Source organism: Scyliorhinus canicula, chromosome 16 (assembly GCF_902713615.1).
Source record: "Scyliorhinus canicula chromosome 16, sScyCan1.1, whole genome shotgun sequence".
Taxonomy (NCBI): Eukaryota; Metazoa; Chordata; class Chondrichthyes; order Carcharhiniformes; family Scyliorhinidae; genus Scyliorhinus; species Scyliorhinus canicula.
The window spans coordinates 75,597,840-75,603,479 of record NC_052161.1 but is presented as its reverse complement, the minus strand read 5'-3'; positions in this window follow the sequence as shown (position 1 = coordinate 75,603,479).

The window sequence follows — 5,640 nt, the reverse complement described above, 5'->3', positions numbered from 1 at the left end:
TCTCTCACCGCTGCTGCTCCTCTCCCCGCTGCTGCTTCCCACTCCCCGCTGCTGCTTCTCTCCCCTCTGCTGCTGCTCCTCTCTCCCCACTGCTGCTCCTCTCTCCCCGCTGCTGCTCCTCTCCACCGCTGCTGCTCCTCTCCCCCCCGCTGCTGCTCCTCTCCCCTCGCTTCTGCTCCTCTCCCCCCACTGCTGCTCCTCTCTCCCCGCTACTGCTCCTCTCTCTCCGCTACTGCTCCTCTCTCTCTGCTACTGCTCCTCTCTCCCCGCTGCTGCTCCTCTCTCCTCGCTACTGCTCCTCTCCCCCGCTACTGCTCCTCTCCCCCGCTGCTGCTCCCCTCCCCCCGCTGTTGCTCCTCTCTCCCCGCTGCTGCTCCTCTCCCCCCGCTGCTGCTCCTCTCCCCGCTGCTGCTCCTCTCCCCCGCTGCTGCTCCTCTCCCCCCGCTGCTGCTCCTCTCTCCCCGCTGCTGCTCCTCTACCCAATGCTGCTCCTCTCTCCCCGCTGCTGCTCCTCGCCCCCCGCTGCTGCTCCTCTCCCCCCGCTGCTGCTCCTCTCCCCAATGCTGCTCCTCTCTCCCTGCTGCTGCTCCTCTCTCCCCGCTGCTGCTCCTCTCCCCCCGCTGCTGCTCCTCTCCCCAATGCTGCTCCTCTCTCCCTGCTGCTGCTCCTCGCCCCCCGCTGCTGCGCCTCTCTCCCGCTACTGCTCCTCTCCCCCAATGCTGCTCCTCTCTCCCTGCTGCTGCTCCTCTCCCCCCGCTGCTGCTCCTCTCTCTCCGCTACTGCTCCTCTCCCCCGCTACTGCTCCTCTCCCCCGCTACTGCTCCTCTCCCCCCGCTGCTGCTCCCCTCCCCCCCGCTGTTGCTCCTCTCTCCCCGCTGCTGCTCCTCTCTCCCCGCTACTGCTCCTCTCCCCCGCTGCTGCTCCTCTCCCCCGCTGCTGCTCCCCTCCCCCCGCTGTTGCTCCTCTCTCCCCGTTGCTGCTCCTCTCCCCGCTGCTGCTCCTCTCCCCCCCGCTGCTGCTCCTCTCCCCGCTGCTGCTCCCTCTCCCCCGCTGCTGCTCCTCTCCCCCCGCTGCTGCTCCTCTCTCCCCGCTGCTGCTCCTCTCCCCAATGCTGCTCCTCTCTCCCCGCTGCTGCTCCTCGCCCCCGCTGCTGCGCCACTCCCCCCGCTGCTGCTCCTCTCCCAATGCTGCTCCTCTCTCCCTGCTGCTGCTCCTCTCTCCCCGCTGCTGCTCCTCTCTCCCCGCTGCTGCTCCTCGCCCCCCGCTGCTGCTCCTCTCTACCCCCCATTGCTGCGCCTCTCTCCCGCTGCTGCTCCTCTCCCCCCGCTGCTGCTCCTCTCCCCGCTGCTGCTCCTCTCCCCCCCAGCTGCTGCTCCGCTCCCCCGCTGCTGCATCTCTCCCCGCTGCTGCTCCTCACCCCCCGCTGCTGCTCCTCTCTCCCCCCCATTGCTGCGCCTCTCTCCCGCTGCTGCTCCTCGCCCCCCGCTGCTGCTCCTCTCTCCCCGCTGCTGCTCCTCTCCCCCCGCTGCTGCTCCTCTCTCCCCGCTGCTGCTCCTCTCCCCAATGCTGCTCCTCTCTCCCCGCTGCTGCGCCTCGCCCCCCGCTGCTGCTCCTCTCCCCCCGCTGCTGCTCCTCTCCCCAATGCTGCTCCTCTCTCCCCGCTGCTGCTCCCCTCCTCCCGCTGCTGCTCCTCTCTACCCCCCATTGCTGCGCCTCTCTCCCGCTGCTGCTCCTCTCCCCCCGCTGCTGCTCCTCTCCCCGCTGCTGCTCCTCTCCCCCCCAGCTGCTGCTCCGCTCCCCCCCGCTGCTGCATCTCTCCCCGCTGCTGCTCCTCAGCCCCCGCTGCTGCTCCTCTCTCCCCCCATTGCTGCGCCTCTCTCCCCGCTGCTGCTCCTCGCCCCCCGCTGCTGCTCCTCTCTCCCTGCTGCTGTTCCTCTCCCCAACTGCTGTTCCTCTCCCCAGCTGCTGTTCCTCTCTCCCCGCTGCTGCTCCTCTCCCCCCCACTGCTGCTCCTCTCTCCCCGCTGCTGCTCCTCTCCCCCTGCTGCTGCTCCTCTCTCCCCACTGCTGCTCCTCTCCCCCCGCTGCTGCTCCTCTCCCCATCTGCTGCTCCTCTCCCCCCGCTGCTGCACCTCTCACCCGCTGCTGCTCCTCTCTCCCCTGCTGCTGCTCCCCCCTCCCCCCGCTGCTGCACCTCTCACCCGCTGCTGCTCCCCTCTCCCCGCTGCTGCTCCTCTCTCCCCGCTGGTGCTTCCCTCCCCCCGATGCTGCTCCCCTCTCCCCGCTGCTGCTCCTCTCTCCCCGCTGGTGCTTCCCTCCCCCCGATGCTGCTCCTCTCTCCCCACTACTGCTCTGATCCTTCGCTGCTGCTCCTCTCTCCCCGCTGCTTCTCCTCTCCCCCCCGCTGCTGCTCCTCTCCCCCCGCTGTTGCTCCTCTCTTCCCGCTGCTGCTCCTCTCCCCCCGCTGCTGCTCCTCTCTTCCCGCTGTTGCTCCTCTCCCCCTGCTGCTGTTCCTCTCCCCAGCTGCTGTTCCTCTCCCCCCGCTGCTGCTCCTCTCTCCCCCCACTGCTGCTCCTCTCCTCCCCGCTGCTGCTCCTCTCCCCCTGCTGCTGCTCCTCTCTCCCCGCTGCTGCTCCTCTCCCCCGGCTGCTGCTCCTCTCCCCCTGCTGCTGCTCCTCTCCCCCCGCTGCTGCTCCTCTCCCCCCTGCTGCTGATCCTCTCCCCTGCTGCTCCTCTCCCCCCGCTGCTGATCCTCTCCCCCTGCTGCTGCTCCTCTCTCCCCTCTGCTGCTCCTCTCTCCCCTCTGCTGCTCCTCTCTCACCCGCTGCTGCTCCACTCCCCTTCTGCTGCTTCCCTCTCCCCGCGCTGCTGCTTCTCTCTCCCAGCTGCTGCTCCTCTCTCCCCGCTACTGCTCCTCTCCCCCGCTACTGCTCCTCTCCCCCCACTACTGCTCCTCTCTCCCCGCTGCTGCTCCTCTCTCCCCGCTGCTGCTCCTCTCCCCCCACTACTGCTCCTCTCCTTCGCTGCTGCTCCTCTCCCCCCACTACTGCTCCTCTCTCCCCGCTGCTGCTCCTCTCTCCCCGCTGCTGCTCCTCTCTCCCCGCTACTGCTCCTCTCCTTCGCTGCTGCTCCTCTCCCCCCACTGCTGCTCCTCTCTCCCCGCTGCTGCTCCTCTCCCCCGCTACTGCACCTCTCCCCCCCCGCTGCTGCTCCTCTCTCCCCGCTGCTGCTCCTCTCCCCCCCCCTGCTGTTGCTCCTCTCTCCCCGCTGCTGCTCCTCTCCTCCCCGCTGCTGCTCCTCTCCCCGCTGCTGCTCCTCTCTCCCCGCTGCTGCTCCCCCCTCCCCCTGCTGCTGCTCCTCTCTCCCCGCTGCTGCTCCTCTCTCCCCGCTGCTGCTCCTCTCCCCCCGCTTCTGCTCCTCTCCCCATCTGCTGCTCCTCTCCCCCCGCTGCTGCTCCTCTCCCCCCCGCTGCTGCTCCTCTCCCCCCGCTGCTGCACCTCTCACCCGCTGCTGCTCCTCTCTCCCCTGCTGCTGCTCCCCCCTCCCCCCGCTGCTGCACCTCTCACCCGCTGCTGCTCCCCTCTCCCCGCTGCTGCTCCTCTCTCCCCGCTGGTGCTTCCCTCCCCCCGATGCTGCTCCTCTCTCCCCACTACTGCTCCGATCCTTCGCTGCTGCTCCTCTCTCCCCGCTGCTTCTCCTCTCCCCCCGCTGCTGCTCCTCTCCCCCCGCTGTTGCTCCTCTCTCCCCGCTGCTGCTCCTCTCTCCCCGCTGCTGCTCCTCTCTCCCCGCTGCTGCTCCTCTCTCCCCGCTGCTGCTCCTCTCCCCCCGCTGCTGCTCCTCTCGTCCCCTCTGCGTCTCCTCTCCCCCCCTCTGCTGCTCCTCTCCCCCCGCTGTGCTCCTCTCCCCCGCTGCTGCTCCTCTCCTCCCCCCGCTGCTGCTCCTCTCTTCCCGCTGCTGCTCCTCTCCCCCCTGCTGCTGTTCCTCTCCCCAGCTGCTGTTCCTCTCCCCCCCTGCTGCTCCTCTCCCCCACTGCTGCTCCTCTCCCCTGCTGCTGCTCCTCTCTCCCCGCTGCTGCTCCTCTCCCCCGGCTGCTGCTCCTCTCCCCTTTGCTGCTGCTCCTCTCCCCCCGCTGCTGCTCCTCTCCCCCCGCTGCTGATCCTCTCCCCCTGCTGCTGCTCCTCTCTCCCCTCTGCTGCTCCTCTCTCCCCTCTGCTGCTCCTCTCTCACCCGCTGCTGCTCCACTCCCCTTCTGCTGCTTCCCTCTCCCCGCGCTGCTGCTTCTCTCTCCCCGCTGCTCCTCTCTCCCCGCTACTGCTCCTCTCCCCCCACTACTGCTCCTCTCTCCCCGCTGCTGCTCCTCTCTCCCCGATGCTGCTCGTCTCCCCCCACTACTGCTCCTCTCCTTCGCTGCTGCTCCTCTCCCCCCACTACTGCTCCTCTCTCCCCGCTGCTGCTCCTCTCTCCCCGCTGCTGCTCCTCTCTCCCCGCTACTGCTCCTCTCATTCGCTGCTGCTCCTCTCTCCCCGCTGCTGCTCCTCTCTCCCCGCTGCTTCTCCTCTCCCCCCGCTGCTGCTCCTCTCCCCCCGCTGTTGCTCCTCTCTTCCCGCTGCTGCTCCTCTCCCCCCGCTGCTGCTCCTCTTTTCCCGCTGCTGCTCCTCTCCCCCTGCTGCTGTTCCTCTCCCCAGCTGCTGTTCCTCTCCCCCCGCTGCTGCTCTTCTCCCCCCACTGCTGCTCCTCTCTCCCCGCTGCTGCTCCTCTCCCCCTGCTGCTGCTCCTCTCTCCCCGCTGCTGCTCCTCTCCCCCGGCTGCTGCTCCTCTCCCCCTGCTGCTGCTCCTCTCCCCCCGCTGCTGCTCCTCTCCCCCCGCTGCTGATCCTCTCCCCCTGCTGCTGCTCCTCTCTCCCCTCTGCTGCTCCTCTCTCCACGCTGCTGCTCCTCTCTCCCCGCTACTGCTCCTCTCCTTCGCTGCTGCTCCTCTCCCCCGCTGCTGCTCCTCTCCCCTCGCATCTGCTCCTCTCCCCCCACTGCTGCTCCTCTCTCCACCGCTACTGCTCCTCTCCTTCGGTGCTGCTCCTCTCTCCCCGCTACTGCTCCTCTCTCCCCGCTGCTGCTCCTCTCTCCCCGCTACTGCTCCTCTCCCCCCGCTGCTGCTCCTCTCCCCCCACTGCTGCTCCTCTCTCCCCGCTGCTCCTCTCTCCCCGCTACTGCTCCTCTCCCCCCACTACTGCTCCTCTCTCCCCGCTGCTGCTCCTCTCTCCCCGATGCTGCTCGTCTCCCCCCACTACTGCTCCTCTCCTTCGCTGCTGCTCCTCTCCCCCCCACTACTGCTCCTCTCTCCCCGCTGCTGCTCCTCTCTCCCCGCTGCTGCTCCTCTCTCCCCGCTACTGCTCCTCTCCTTCGCTGCTGCTCCTCTCCCCCGCTGCTGCTCCTCTCTCCCCACTACTGCTCCGATCCTTCGCTGCTGCTCCTCTCTCCCCGCTGCTTCTCCTCTCTCCCCGATGCTGCTCGTCTCCCCCCCACTACTGCTCCTCTCCTTCGCTGCTGCTCCTCTCCCCCCACTACTGCTCCTCTCTCCCCGCTGCTGCTCCTCTCTCTCCCCGCTGCTGCTCCTCTCTCCCCGCTACTGCTCCTCTCCTTCGCTG